Source organism: Pogona vitticeps, chromosome 1, assembly GCF_051106095.1.
Source record: "Pogona vitticeps strain Pit_001003342236 chromosome 1, PviZW2.1, whole genome shotgun sequence".
Classification (NCBI taxonomy): Eukaryota; Metazoa; Chordata; class Lepidosauria; order Squamata; family Agamidae; genus Pogona; species Pogona vitticeps.
The window spans coordinates 304,875,177-304,891,704 of NC_135783.1; the positions used below are offsets into that span (position 1 = coordinate 304,875,177).

Sequence of the window (16,528 nt, forward strand, 5' to 3'; positions counted from 1 at the left end):
ACTGGTGGTCTGGGAGGTTTTTTAAATGTATTGTTGTGCTCTGTTGTTTTAAATGTTTCTTAATATTGATTTTATTTATTATTTTAATATAATACTTGTTTAATTCTTTTTAATATTTGTATACTTACTGTTTTCAGCTTTCAAATACTGTTTCTTTAAATTATGTAAGCTCTTTTGGGTCCTTTGAAGGAGAAAGGTGGGATAATATTATAAACAAACAAACAAACAAACAAACAAACAAACAAAACAAACAAACAAACAAACAAACAAACAAACAAACAAACAAACAAACAAACATACATACATACATACATACATACATACATACATACATACATACATACATACATACATACATACATACATAAGCAAGCAAGCAAGCAAGCAAGCAAGCAAGCAAGCAAGCAAGCAAGCAAGCAAGCAAGCAAGCAAGCAAGCACTACTCTGGCCAGCTAACAGCAGTTAAAAACACAACCATCCTGGCCGACAAAGACATAAATAATGAGATCCAGACGAAAACATTAATATCAGAATAGCAGAGAAACCTAGTCAAAATCAATATTCCATTCTTGCTCCTTTGAGGATGTCAGAGGTGTAAGATGTTTCTGAAGGGCTCTTCAAACAACAAAGTTTTTTAAAACCCATTTCCTTAAGGGCAGAAGGGAGGGAGCTTGATGTATATCTGCAGGTCACACATTCCATAGTGTTGCAGGTACCACTGAGAGGGCCTGGCTCCTGGTGGTAGTTTTCTGGACCTCTCTAGGGCTGGCCACCTATAAACACAAAACAATGCCACTGTAGTGATCTTATGGGTGGAAAAATTCTTGATGTTTTTCAGAGTTTGTTACTATTTTAAAAACAGATCAACAAGACATGTTGTTGTTGTTTAGTCGTTAAGTCATCTCCAACTCTTCGTGACCCCATGGACCCTCCTGTCTTCCACTGCCTCCTGGAGTTGGATCAAATTTATGTTGGTAGCTTCAATGACACTGTCCAACCATCTCGTCCTCTGCCGTCCCTTTCTCCTCAGGAGAGAGATAAGGTGGTGAGGCACTCCCATTTCTTTAAGAACTTGCTATAGTTTGCTGTGATCCACACAGTCAAAGGCTTTTACATAGTCAATGAAGCAGAAGTGGATGTTTTTCTGGAACTCTCTGGCTTTCTCCATAATCCAGTGCATGTTAGCAATTTGGTCTCAAGTTCCTCTGCCCCTTCGAAATCCAGCTTCCACTTCTGGGAGTTATCGATCCACATACTGCTGAAGCCTACCTTGGAGGATTTTGAGCATAACCGTGCTAGTGTGTGAATTGAATGCGATTATATGGTAGTTGGAGCATTCTTTGACACTGCCCTTCTTTGGGATTGGGATGTAGACTGATCTTTTCCAATCCTCTGGCCACTGCTGAGTTTTCCAAACTTGCTGGCATATAGAGTGTAGCACCTTAACAGCGTCATCTTTTAATATTTTAATTAGTTCAACTGGAATGCCATCACCTCCACTGGCCTTGTTGTTAGCCATGCTTTTCTAAGGCCCACTTGACTTCACTCTCCAGGATGTCTGGCTCAAGGCCAGCAACCACACTATCTGGGTTGTCCGGGACATCCAGATCTTTCTGGTATAATTCTTCTGTGTATTCTTGTCACCTCTTCTTGATGTCTTCTGCTTCTGTGAGGTCCCTACCGTTTTTGTCCTTTATCATGCCCATCTTTGCACAAAAGGTTCCTTTAATATCTCCAATTTTATTGAACAGATCTCTGGTTTTTCCCTTTCTACTATTTTCCTCTATTTCTTTGCATGTTCATTTAAGAAGGCCCCCTTGTCTCTCCTTGCTATTCCTTGGAAGTCTGCATTCCATTTTCTGTAGCTTTCCCTATCTCCCTTGCATTTTGTTTCCCTTCTCTTCTCTGCTATTTGTAAGGCCTCGTTGGACAGCCACTTTGCTTTCTTGCATTTCCTTTTCTTTGGGATGGTTTTTGTTGCTGCCTCCTGTACAATGTTACAACAAGACATATAAAGGAATAAATCCGAAGGAAGGCTATTTGCTTGGTTTGCAAAGGAGTATCTACAGCGAATATTTATTGAAGAAGCAGAGAATGCAGATCATCCACAGGGTTGCACTAGAGATGGCTGATTACGGCTTGGTGTGAGGGTGCCAAATGATGCTTTACTTCCTCCTGCAGATGGACAAGCTTGGACTGCACATTGCCAGCCTTTAACTAATGCTACTGAGGAAACTTGGTAAAGAACAGGGCAATTACTGTACCTGCACCCTCTAACTTTGTTGAGTGCTGGAGTTTGTTTGTTTGTTTCTGCCTCAGGCACCAAAATTACTAGTTACAGCTCTGGCAAAATATCTGGCTTTCCAGAAGTTCTGGGACTGCAGCTCCCATCAGCTCCAGCTAGCAAAATTGATGGTGACAGCTGATGGAAGTCACAGTCCAAAAGCATCTGGAACACCACAGAATCCCCACCCGTGCTTTGCAGCACAAAGAAGGACAGAAAACGCAAATCCCAGATGCATTGCAGAAATCCATCAGGTTCAGGAAACTTTCAGAGAGCTTGTCCATCTAGTCTACACTGCACTTTATCATGACTTTTTCTTTCTACACTTGAAGCCTCCCAGGCCCTGGGCTGAATACTAAAATATAAAAGAGTTTTTGTGGTTTTTCTCCAGTTATTTTTTTTAAGTATACAACCAGATGGCTAATCTCTTCAATATGTTTTTGAAAGCACCCGGGCTCTCCCTTCTCTCCTTTGGTCACAGGTAAAAAGATGTTCTGTCCTACCAGCCTAATCTCTCTTTCACAGCCAGTTGTGCAAACAAGTCTCTTGGCAATCAAAACCACTGGAATGGAGCAGAAGGTTAAACACACACACACACACACACACACACACACACACACACACACACATTTTCTGAATTACCACCCCACTTTTCACTGCTGTGAATTTGCAGGTAGATGGTAAGAAATCACTTTCACAATGTATCTAAATATGATTCTTGTATTTGTGATATTACTGTGGTTTAATGTATCTCAGTCTGATGAAAGCTGCTAGGGCCATAATTGTATTGGAGTGTTGAGTCAAGCCAAGGAAGCAAAATAAGAGGAGCCGGTCCTCCCAGGAGCAATAGCCTCTGAGATGTAAATAAAGCACAATCACCTGTGCATCTTGTTGCCAGAATGGTAACAAGATCTTTTTAAAGTCTCTTAGCATGGCTGGCAAGGTGACATAGGGGGTAACCCTAGGCCCGTGAGCTTAGGGCATGCATCTTTATCAGTGGGCTCTAAGAGGCAATATGTACTGGGGGGGATCTATTCATGTAACTGTTACAGCTTTTATTTGTCTTATTGAGGCACTTCTGAGAAACTTAAACTTTCCTCCACAGAATGGTTCTATAGATTCCGTACTGAGGAAAAATCAGTAGCAAAGCAGCAAAGGTTCTACAAAGAATGAAGTATTGAGTATTTAATGATCCCAGAACCTTCACTGAGCACTCCTGCAATACTGAACTATTTATGGGCGCAATTAGTAGTATAATTTTACTGGGAAGGGGGTTAGCATACAGTAGTATTTCTTTATGGGTCTAGGTCCTGTAGAAAAATATTTCCTTTGGATTTTATTTGAATACTGCTTTCTTTAGGTTAGCTCTGGCGAGCACCATTAAATTTGTAAATCTGGGAACCTAGGAAATATAGAAAAAGGAAGGAAATTACCTCAGTTTGGCAGGAGGTACAATGTTACTTTCTTTAAATAAAATTTATCCTCTGCCCTTACTATCCCCACACAGGCTAATTTTGCATTCATTGTATTCTCTCACTTACTTACCCTTACTATTTTTCAGACATACATAGCTACTTGGGGTATCATGGCTGAAGTTACAAAGAACTTGTATATCCCTAAAGATATCACCTCCCTTGATATCTTTGGTTGACTGACACTTTTTCATTCAGCTTACAAATATGTTTTGACAGAAGCCATCCAAATACTATGAATATATTGAATTGTGGGCATAATTCGTGCACAATTAAGAATATATTGTAATAATAGACATACAGCTTTTTATATCATTTATTCTCCTGGTGCCTTCAGCTACCTACATCAGTGGTTCTTAACCTTTTTGAAAGAAACGCCCCCTTGAGCCATTGAGGAAGTTATCATCGCCCCCTCCCCACGGTGATGATATCTTATTTATTTATTTATTTATTTATTTATTTATTTATTTATTTATTTATTTATTTATTTATTTATTTATTTAAGACACTTAAATCCAATGACCCCTGAAAACAAAATTCAATTCCAAGAAAATGAAATGCCCCCCAAAAAGTAACATTTAATGATTTAGTTGCAAGTGAATTTTAAGACGCAAAAAGAAATATAAAAAGGGCATAAAAACAAATGCAAGAACTAAAAATTTCAAGACAAAAAGTCTGAAACGAAATTAAAATTGGAGGAAAATATATATTCATGCACACTGTAAAAAGGCTGCAGCCATCTTCACAGGTTTGGCTTGCTCCAGCACCCCCCTACTGCCCCCTTTTGCTCCAGCGCCCCCACACCGCCCCTTTTCGTTCTACCGCCCCCCTGAAAAATGAAATTGCCCCCTGGGGGGCATTATCGCCCACGTTAAGAACCACTGACCTACATTATCAATGTTACTAAGAGCTATGGGCAGTCCTTGGAAACATAACTTTTAAAAGCATTTGTTTATGGAACATACTATCATATGTGGTATACATGTGAAAAGAGACAGAAGGAACAGATGATTATATATAATGACGTTAAAGAAATTCTAGGGACAAATACACAAAGATAGTTAATGTTAGCATTGTTAAATATATTTGGAAACAGTCAGATAGGGGGAAATGGAACTAATTGTTAACTGCAGCTAGATTGATATTTGCAAGGAATTGGAAAAATAATAAACAGTTGATTTTGGAAGAGTGATATAATGAGATGCGGAATCTAGCTATTATAAATTAAATTGTTAACTGAAAGGATTATTGGAAGAAAAGGATTAGAAGAAAATAGTTTTAATGAAATCTGGAACCCTTATATAGAATACATACATACATACATACATACATACATACATACATACATACATACATACGTACGTACGTACGTACGTACGTACTTACGTACATACGTACTTACGTACATACGTACATACGTACATACGTACATACGTACGTAGCATTCACGTGTGTGTGAATATACACACACACACACACACGTGTATATGCGTGTGTGTGTAAATTTATTTATTTATTTATTTATTTATTTATTTATTTATTTATTTAAATTTGTGTTCCTGATGGTGGTGGATTACACTGTATATTTGAGTTATGATTCTATTTATCATATATGTTTTTATTATATTTTGTTTTATTAATAAAACAAAAAAAAAGATGGGGGGACAGCATGCTTATTTTGGGATTTTCTCTTTTTAAAAAAGATTCCCCCAAAATTATATTTCTGCAATAATGAGTAAATAATATTGTCCTGAGATTAACATTAGTTTTCAAAGTTGTAGCCGTGTTAGTCTGTGTTGAAATGCTAACATTAACATTGTTATCATTAGAGCACTATTAGCCCTTGTTGCTCAAAAGAGATCACGAGCAACAACAAACAACATTACTTAAGTTTCAATACCGTGATCCGCCTGAGATTTTAGGATATTATGAGGAAGAAGAACAAATAAAATGCATTCCTTTCTTCTTTCTGTTTCCATGAACATTTATTTAGCACAGTTTCACTCCTGGCAAGATTGGATCAAGTCCTCCGGCCTTCTGTAAGCAAGGGTGAGACATCTGATCCCAGGCTGTTATAGTCACTTACTACCATCTCTCACTTCACGATGCAAGGTGGACTCAGGGGTAGTATTCAGAGCTTTTCATGGTATACTGAAAGTGCATATACATGTGCAATTTAGAGAGGGAGGGAGGGAGGGAGGGAGAGGGAGAGAGTGACTATGTTACATTCAGAAAATGAAGTATATTGGAGAGATACAGAGAGAGATATCCGGAAAACCAAAATAACATATGTGCATGCATTTGCACTGTGCACACAATTTGTACATGTGATCTAGCAGTAGCAGCGATTCATACACATTACATAACCATCTTGGACAATCTGCAGTAGGTCTGATTGGTTGGATGGTGTAGTTTGGAGCCAATTCCCTTGTTGTCCTCCATAAGCAACAGCCACTGGTTACTTATCTGATGGGCCTAGGGTTACAGAGCTACAGCTGCAGCATGCCTACAGAGTTGGACTGTGGCCAACATTAATAAGCACACACATTTATTTGCAATGCCTAATGTTCTTAACAGTCACAGTCCTGAAAGTCTCTGACAAGTCATGTCAAAGGGATTTTTCTCCTTTAGTCCCTTCATGAAGGGAATCTTCCACACTGTTCAACATTTATCTAACCATAAAACTGATATGCCCCAGTTGTGATTTCAGTCTCTTTTTTCAGTGGTTTCTGTTTGCCCCCAAAATGTGTTTGTTGTGTGGTGTGTATACTCATTTATGTGTTTTTTTATTTCCAGTTCAGAGTAAATTGGCCTTACTTCTCATTCCTGGCACAGTGGCACACTTCCTCTCAGCAACTGAAAGTCTGGCTGGAAAACAAAACAAAACAACGTTCTCTATGGCAGGGTGTTTATGCACTCCACATCAAAGGTATTTCAAAGGCACGCTTACCTAGTGAAAGCATGAACTGTTTTAAGTTTACTTATTTGTCATGGAAGCAGCTGCCTCATTTGCTCAGTCCAACTGAAGGAAGAAAATGTAACAGACGAGCAACTGGATTTTAAAAAAAATACTAGTTCATCAACTTTCCTTTAAGACTCCTTGAGGCGAGAGGACAAAGACAGCAGTGATGAAAATTTGCAAAAACCAGTGCAGACTAGGAGGAAAAAGCAAGCAAATGGTTGGTGGAGGGGGGGAAAATCTGCCAAATATTTTGAGAGTAGAAAAATTAGATAAATGTAACCAAGGTATGTTAGATTGGCTGCAAACTGAATACAGTATATAGACAAAATATTATACAATATGAAAGCACTGACTGGGACCTGATTGATTTTTACCTTAATGTGTGCTCTGTGGGCAGTCTTGCAAACTATATTCCAGCTAAATTTACTTTTTACTTTATTCCTGAAAATAACATTCCATGTAGGTCTTGCCTTTCATGATTTTTCTGAGAGAAAACACATTTCAGAAGCTCTCCTTTGATTCGCAACTCAGCTACCCACTGGCTTGATTTCTTTTATAAGGGTTCCTTATCAAACATCAAGGTCAATGCTTTAAAGATACTATCTGAACACTTATCCGACAGCCAAGTAACACAATTCTCTACATAATGGAGCAGAATGGCGAGAAAGAACACATCTGCATGGAAAGGTTATCTTATTCTTGAGATGGTACCACCTGGAAGAAACTACACTGTGTTTTTTTACAGAATGCAGAAAATTGCAATGCTAAGGGCACCCTGCAAATATTCATTTGGGTAGTGCATGGGAAGAGAAGATGGACCCAGCTACAGAATCAGAGATACATGAGCAATGGCAGTTGAACATAGGGACCTAAGACCTTCTTTAAAAATTTGCAGATATCACCAGAGAGTAGTATGATAATTTTAAACCAGGAAAGAGTGCCATCTGCTTCATTTTCAAAATTCCAGATAGGTCGCACAGTCAAGAGAGAGATTAAGGTATCTTTCATGCTTATGGGCATGCACTCAGAATCAGTATCATGACATAAGCTTTCTTCAGGAATTCCCCACATATGTAAGGTCTACCACTGTAGAGAGGGATGAATTTACACTGAGTGGTCTCACCCTCTGAGTGCATGTGCTTACCAGATCCTGATCCCTCAAGCCCCAACCTTGCCAAAAAAAAAAAGGCAGCAAGATCTGAGGGAGCATTTTGCCAGATCTCCAAACACTCAGAAAATTATACTGGCATTCAAGCATACATGAGAGAACACTCCCTCAGAAAAAATATGCTGCTGAGTTTCACATATTTGAGGGAATCAGTACATCCAAAGAGCCTCAGCCTGGTAAAAGCCAGGGACTGAGAAGGACATGAAACCTGTTCACAATTACAATAGGGTGGGATCAAAGTGCATGGCCCTATTCCTATGGAGTAGTGATGGTCCTATTCCTCTGCAGCAGTGGTTCCCAATCTTGGATCCCCAGATGTTCTTGAACTAAAATTCCCAGAAGCCTTCACCACTAGCTGTGCTGGGCAGAATTTCTGGGAGCTGTAGTCCAAAAATATATGTGGACCCAAGGTTGGGACCCATTGCTTTGCAGCCTTTATATGCTCATCAAGTCTTTACATGTCATGGGCTTCAGCGTGACAAAAGACCTGCTTTGGTGGAGTATTGGATATAAAAAAAGCTAATGCAGTATTATTAAATTGCTATATGAAACCATCAAGTCTTGGTAAATCATTACCTGTTGCACCATTATTATTTTTTAAAAAAATCATTTCAGATTACTATCAATGGTCTCACATAGAGACCAAACCCTCAAACTACCCTGAAAAAGCAATTAATTGCCCTATTGTAAAGAGTTCATCATTACTTCAATTACTGCATTTGTGCTTAACAATCACAATTAAACTGATTTTTGCATAAACTGAACATAGTTAATCTGCTCCTAAAACACCTCTTGTATTGGAGATGATTGTGCTCCTGGCAACTTGCCAGGTTGAGAGGCAATACTTAACACTTAAAAATGCTTCCTGAACTCTTGCTTGCATTGCAGTTCAAATTTGTAAATCTAAAACAGAAATGGGCCACCTCTAGAATCATAGAGGTGGCCCACAGCCATCCCTGCAACTTGGAGGGCTTACCAATTCCTGGGACCCACATACACACAATGTTTGTTTAAAAAAATAGGGTGTGTTTTTTAAAGTGAAAAAGCTCCCTTGCACTCAGGAGGCCACAAATCTTTTAAAAAACTATTCATATATGTGTGAAGGCAGAGGTGCTGGGGAGCTGGTCTTTAGAACATGTCCAGTAGTTTCCATGTCCCCTAAGAGAGGCTGCTGGGAGGCACATACCTCCTACAGGACTCATGTAATCCATCCTTTACCTTATGTTTTTGAGGAGAACGTAGTATTTTTAAATGTTTAAAGTTGCACTTTAGTGTTTTATTCCTCTTTTTAGGCATCACGAACTTCTAGAAAAATCATTAAATAAAGAAAGGGTTCGTGTGAGTTGGAGTCACTGACCTGTCCTGGAGACACTTCAATAGATCATGCAAGAAACCTTCGCATGATGTCTTGGAATAAAGTGATTTTTGCGGAAGGAAAACACAGTCTAGTTACTGAAGAAGAAAAAACAGATACAAAAATGCAGCCTCACTCAAGTCCCCAAACTAGCCCTACCAGCTCGTTCTGCTATATAAAATACTTTCCCGTCTTGGAACTGCTCAGGGTGGACAAAAAAACCAACAAGGGTCTAAGGTGTGAGCAGATCATCTCAATGACAAATCCGAATTTGACAATGCCAAGAGGCACAGACATGCCAGCCCAAATATTTAGCAATTTAGTGCCAACTATCAATGACACATACTTTTCCATACCTACATTTCCTGCCACTCTCCATAAACAGGAGTTTCAAATATGATCTTTCCCAATCATAGCCAGGACACAGAGTGGAAAGGGAAACAAACCTGGGAGTTCTTCCCATGGAATATAAACAGTTTAGTTCTTCTTTTAAAATTTTGTTCCTTTAACATAAATTTAAATATATCTCACTTTTTTTGTGGGGGGAGTTGCCTATATGCTAAACATTATGCACATACCTTAGCATGCCTAATTGGGAAAGTCTTCATTATGATTATTTTTTACTTATGTAACTCCTAGGCACCATGGAGCTCTACAGATGAAGATGTGATATAATGTAAGCAGTGATGGTTGAGGAGCATCCTTTGGGAAAGACACTCTTTTCTTCAGCAGCCACACCTTCTTCTAACTGCTGTTATTCTTGCCCATTTGCCTGTCATAGCTGGCTGGGACTAATCCACACCATTGCCTAACGATGAGGCATGCTGAGGCTGTAGCTTTTCCTACTTGGTTGTTGCAAATTACTAGTGCCTCCACAGGCCCACAGGCATGAGGAGTTAATTAAAATAATTTGCCTTGGGAGATGAATGGATCTGCATGGCTTCCTGATGGCTCTCGGGCAGCTTCCGGTCTTCTCACCAGGTGATTCTCTGGGCTGGGGAAATGAGGAGGGCAGTCATAATTGCTCCTATGTGTCCCCTCCCACAGAATGAAATCAAACTAATTCCCTGTGCGCTTAAGGCCTCTGGTCCCTGGCTTACTAAGGAGCTAGCAGTTTTGGGAAAAAGTGGAATGACTGGAGAAAACTTGGCAGATACGTAACATGCATGAGGTAGAGCCTGAAAGGCCTGCTCCATAACAGCAGCAAATACATCATTCTTCTCTGTCACCATTGAGTTGTCCAACAAGAAGAGAATGCAGACTACTCAACATGGCACTTTACAGAAAATCACTTAGATCCTGTGAGTAAATTTCGGTCCTTGCTTGTTCTAAGACAGTGGTTTCCAACTTGGGTAACCCAGGTGTTCTTGGACTGCGACTCCCAGAAACTTCAGCCAGGACAGCTGGTGGTAAATTGCAGTCAAAAAGCACGTGAGTTATCCAATGTTGGGAGCCACTGTTCTAAAATAATGGATGAAAGTCAGTTTCTGCTACCTGAGAATGTGGACAGATGACAGCCACCACATGCATGTGGCGCCCTTTGTCCTGGTTCATAAAAGTAGCTGGAGGTGGGTAAAGTGAGTGATGAATGCCTCCTTGCAGCAGAGTTTTGCCTACAAGAGAATCACCATTCTAGATACTTATGATGTTCCATTCTAGGGCAATGTACTGGAATGTATGATGGTCGTCCAGTTCCAAGGATTCCTGGATTAGATGAATTACCTAGATCCATTTCAATCTGATTTCAGGGCTGGTTATAAGATGGAGATAGCATTGTTCATCTTGGTTGCTGACCTGTGCTGGAAAACAGACATGCAGAGTACATCCTTATTGGTTCTCCTGGACTTCTTGGTGGCTTTTGTGGAATCCCTCAATGTTATTTTACATATAGATGAGGTTGATGAGAGACGTTGTCTGGGGTTTGGGTGTTTGGTGTCATCCGTATGTAGATTGTACTCAACTTATTTGTCTTTTCCACTGAAATCCATGGAAGTGGTTTTGGGTATCCTCTAGTGTCTGAGATCAGTAATGGACTGGATGAGAGCAACTGAACTGAAGCTTAATCTAGACAAGATAGGCGTCCTTTAGTCAGTTGAGGACAGAACAGGGAACAGGGAGTCAATTTGTGCTGAATGGGATTACTCTTCCCCTGAAAGCCTATGTAAGCCGCCCCGAGTAGACGCTGTCTAGAGGGGCGGGGTAAAAATCAAATAAATAAATAAATAAATAAATAAATAAATAAATAAATAAATAAATAAATAAATAAATAAATCTCAGGTTCACAATCTGAGTGTGGTCCTGGGTGAGCCTGGATGTCCAGTTCCTGGCAGCATCCAAGAATGTGTTTGCGCAGTTAAAACTAGTGTGCCAACTGCACTCAGTCCTTGAGATATTTGATCTGGCCACAATGAAGCATGCCATAGTTACATCCTATTTGCATTTGCCTTTGGAAAGCATTTCCAAAAAAAAAAAAAAAAAAAGCATTTGCCTTTGGAAAGTGTTAATAAATATCAGAGCTTCCAAGATACTGAAGCTAGATTGCTGACCAGAGGTGGTTACAGAACCAACCAACATTCCTAGTTACAAAAATTTCACTGCTGCTGGTCCGTTTCCACAAACAGTTCAAAGTGCTGTTTTTGACTTGTCTGTCCCTAAATGTCTTGGGCACTGGCCATCTAAAAGATCACATCTCCCTCTCCAGATGTTAAGCTATCCTGGGGAGGCATTTCTCTTGACCCTGCCCCTCCTCACAGTCAAGTCTGGAAGGGACAGTTGTATAGAGGAAGGAGTCCTCTCACAAGGAAGGAATTTTTAATAGGGGATATTGTACCTTTCACCTTATTAACTGTTTTTATTAACTAGTTTTAATATGTAATGGGTTTAATTTTGTACTATTTGAATGTATTGTATGTTTGGCTGTCTTAATATTTTTTTAACTAATCTTAAGCTTTCAGCCCCTTAGTTGGAAGATAGTCAGGGTGTGAATGAAATGAATTAACAGATAGATGAATTTATTTATTTATTTATGGCTTTACCCCTTGCAGAATTCTTAGCTCTATGGAGGAAGCTTAAGAATGTACAACTGATGAACAGGTACACTCTGTATGTATTTTTATTGCACAGGTGGAAATCAGGAATTGGGAAAGCAGGTATAATCCCAGCTGCATACACACAGTCCAAAACATTCAGTGAACATGGGAAAGAAATTAATCTGGAGATACACTATACTAAAGACATGCTGAATTCTAAGCAGAAATGTTGGCTATGCTAAGTTCTGCATCATTATACCAGCCACTTTTCCAATCTCCTGGCCAGAAAGACCATGAGAATCACAGCCGCAAAAAAAAAAAAAAAAACCCAAATTCTGTTTTCAAGCATTGTTGGTAAATTTGCTTTAGTTTCTCAGCCAGTGTGGCAAAACATAATTCCTGCCCTGACCACTTCCTTAAGGTAAAAAGTATCTTATCAAAATATAGACAGAGATAAGAATTTTATAACTTTTCTTTCATTTATAAATCAGTCTGTAAAATACTGATTGCCAAGTTATAAGCAGGCACTGATTCTCAGTGAATCATCAACATCATCTTAGAACTACAGAGCTGGACAGGACTCTATGGATCAACTCCAGTGGCTATCAGGAAGGCATAGTGGAAAACCAGACTCCCAGCTTCTGGTACCATGGCCAGAGAACTAAACTACAGAGCTAATTTACTTTTTAAGTCTACTTATGTTGACATAAACAGCTGCAGTGCTAGCTGCCTTTTCAAATATGGCAGGAAAAATCAGATCTTACAGCTATTTAATGAGGAGTATAATGCTTTTGGTGTACGTAGAGACTTTCTCTTACCATTTTTACACATTGCTTCATACAATGGCAGCTCAGTCTTGCTCCAAGCCTTGTGGTTTTAGCCACAATATACATGATAAATGTCTATTAGTATTAGGAGGGCAGCATATGTTATAGCAAAAGAACTGGGAAATCTTCAGTTCAAACAACACAGGCTGCCTTTAAAAAATCACAGGGCTCAGCTAAAGGCTAATAAAAGCGTCAGAGGTAGTTGGGATTGTAGTAATAATTAATGTAAAGATAATTGTGAGATGTGCTGCTATTGCTTCTGTAATAAAATTAAACAGAACTGGGCAGGGACAGCTACTGAGAAATTGTGAACTCAAAAGTACATTGTAGGGAAGAGCCCAATCCATCCACACTCCATAGTTTAAAAGCAAGAACATCCCCAAGCTCCGTATCACATATAGTCAGCATCCTGTTCTGATTATTTTTGAATTATGTGGCTGCCAGGCACCACAGAGTTCTACAGAAGAAGATGAGATATAATGTTGGCAGTGCTGGTTGAGGAGGATCCTTTGGGAAAGACACACTCTTCTTAAGCAGCCTCACCGTCTCCTAATTGCTGTTATTCTTGCCCATCATGTAAAGATGAAGGCAGCAGTTGGAAGAGCTCAGGGAAAGGTTAGAAGAGATTAACAATTCTAATAGGAACTGCATGTTTTAACAGTCAGACAGCCTAGCAAAGTGTGCAAAGTGTGCTGCTTATATACCATATTGTTAATATTTTTTTTCAAACCTTAACATAAAGTTCAACCCTTCTGTGTTTTAATAATTATTTGAATCTATTTCGTCAGTGGAGCTCCTAAGTTCTATCCATCCATCAACAGAACTTAGAAAGCATACCACCCTATCATTGCAGGAACTTCCTTATTTCCTCTAGAAGCCTTGGAGTTGGTTCCAGAAAAGAAACATAATTGGCAAAGCTGCAAACCCAATCTTTCAGGGGGAGTGTAACCCCATCTAGGTCAGGTAGATTTCCCTTTAACCAGTTCAAAGTGCCTCCATGATGGTTTTCATCATGTCTGGATTCAGCTTTGATTTGTTAGCCCTTGTCCAGTCCACAACCAATGTCAAGCAGCACTCAAGGACCAAACAGCATTCTCTGCAGATGAAGCAAAGGGATGCTAGAGCTACATGTCATCAGTGTATTGGTGGCAACACCTTCCACCTATCTGAATAATTTCTTCTAGCAGCTTCATATAGAGATTAAAAGCACTGGGAAAATGGTAGACCCCTGAGGGACTCCATAGCCAAGGTCGCAGAGTGTCAAAACAAAATGCCCAAGCTGGGATTGACCATAAAGGAAAGACCAGAACCACTGAGGAGCAGAACCTCTAATCCCTCAACTTGATAGTCTTCCCAAAAGGATACAATGGTCAACAATATCAGAAACTGCTGAAAGATCTAGAAGTACCAGCAGGGTTACACTCCCCTGTTGGCCTTCCTTAGGAGATTGTCTTGCAGAGCAACTAGTGCCATTTCCCTCCCATGATGTGGTCTGACCCCCAATTGAAATAGATTTAGACTATCCATATATATAAAGATCATTTCAGTTTTGCAAGTGTACATATAAATGTGGCCCTCCTATCCTAAAAAGACTTACAGAAGAACATGTATCTATAGCTCAGGGATAAGAAAGTCAAACACACAATGGAACAACTAACCAGACTACCCTGGGAGAAAGACGCTTTCCTGTCATTTGGAATCAAGATCTCTCAAAGCTGGCCAGGGAGACAGCACTCATTCTCACCCAAATACCTGAATGTGAGGAGGGAGAACCATACAGGGAAGAAATTATGAGGCTGTATGCCTAAGTCTGCTGAACACTGCTTTTCAGAACAGCGGTCTGTTTGTAAATAGTATGCTCCAGCTCTAAAATAAATTGGACTCTTTTGGAGACTGAGTCCTAGAAATGCATTGTGATTGCTTGGTAGTCTTCTTTTACTGATGAAACCAAGTGTAAATAGTTGAGAAAGTAGAAACTAACCAATAAGGGACCAGGTGTATGTGTGTGAGAGAAGTTCAATTTATGACAAGTAATAGCTACAGTAAAAATAAATAAATAAGAAGGTTCTACTTTTCCCCAGTTTTTCCTTCCTCTCCTAGACTAAATGTATTCATTCTATTACATTGTTATGTCAACCAAAGCCCAAACATTTGTCAGGGCTTACAAAGGAGTGCAGTGTGGAAGACAATTTCCACCTGTACTGGAAACTGTGGGTGGGGGAGAACTGGAGTAAATTTGCTTATGACATTTTCAGATGACACAAACCTGGAAAGAATAGCTAAATACCACAGAAGATAGAATCAAAGTTCAAAACAAATTTGACAATCCAGAACCTTAAGTCTAAGTCAACTAGGGGAAATTCGGCAGAGATAAATGTTAAATCCTGCATCTGGGTACAAAATAACAGAGGCACAAGAATAGGAGGGGGAAAGTTGTGGATTTTCAGCAGTACATGCAAATCATCTGGTGAAGCAGTCTGGAGGTTCCCTGGGCCCCTTATTGAGCTTTGCCGTCCCTCTAATAACCAGTCTTTTAACTAATAAGTAATGGAATATGCTGAAAAGATGTATTTGGTCCCCAGTGCTCAGCTACAAGAGATGAGGGATGTGCCAGAAAACATCAGGACCACTACGGTGAGACGCCTGGACTCTGAGATGAGAGAAATTCTATTAAGGTCAGACTTCTCAGAGTATGAAAAAGCCAAGCTTTACAACGGTGTTCTACAGAGATTTTTAGTGCTGACCAAACAAGAGGATTTGGGTAAAAAAATGTCTCTTCCCCCAACAACAACTTGCATCTCCCCCCTCTCCTCCTCTTCAAGCGCCCATCCTTGATTACAGAACCACGGTTATTCAAGAGGTGTTAGACAGTATCCCCAACTGGTACAAGAAAAATGTAGAGATTTTGATAAGTAAATTAAGGCAACATCAAGATATCTCTTCGTGGGATGACAAAGGGACATTCCTGTATCGGGGAGAGTTCTTACCTGGTTCTGTTATTCTGGATCTGGTCAGAGAGGTTACCCAGTCTACTACTATTTCTGATAAGAGAAAACTCAAAAGCTGGGATGTTTTTCTGAAAGCTATGGCCAAACTAAATATGCCCACGTCTATTGTGGAGAATTCAGCTGCTAGCGAGCAATTAGAAGCCCTGAAATCATCTCCCCGTCATCCTCCCCCTCTACCTGCAATGGGTGCTATTGCCTGGCCCAAGAAACAATTCACAAGACCAGAATGGCTGCATGTGCAGGATCTTCCCACAACCCTGTGAGACAATTAGCCAAGAAACCTGGTTGGCACACTTTCTAAAACGCATAAAAACTTTTGTCTTTATTTTATTTTATGCACAGATTACATTTCATGTTTTACACAGGGGCCACAGCCTTTAACATGGTGAAACATACTGCAGGGTTGACAATATTTCTTCCTTTT

General features: G+C 39.7%; 1 long non-coding RNA gene across 1 annotated transcript; it reads left to right on the plus strand.

The window, feature by feature from the left end:
- The first annotated feature begins 4,674 nt into the window (after positions 1-4,674).
- Positions 4,675-15,153, plus strand: LOC140702803 (uncharacterized). The gene is made up of 2 exons (XR_013544262.1): positions 4,675-6,685; positions 9,880-15,153. It is a non-coding gene; the product is annotated as an uncharacterized LOC140702803 (long non-coding RNA).
- The last annotated feature ends 1,375 nt before the right edge of the window (positions 15,154-16,528 follow it).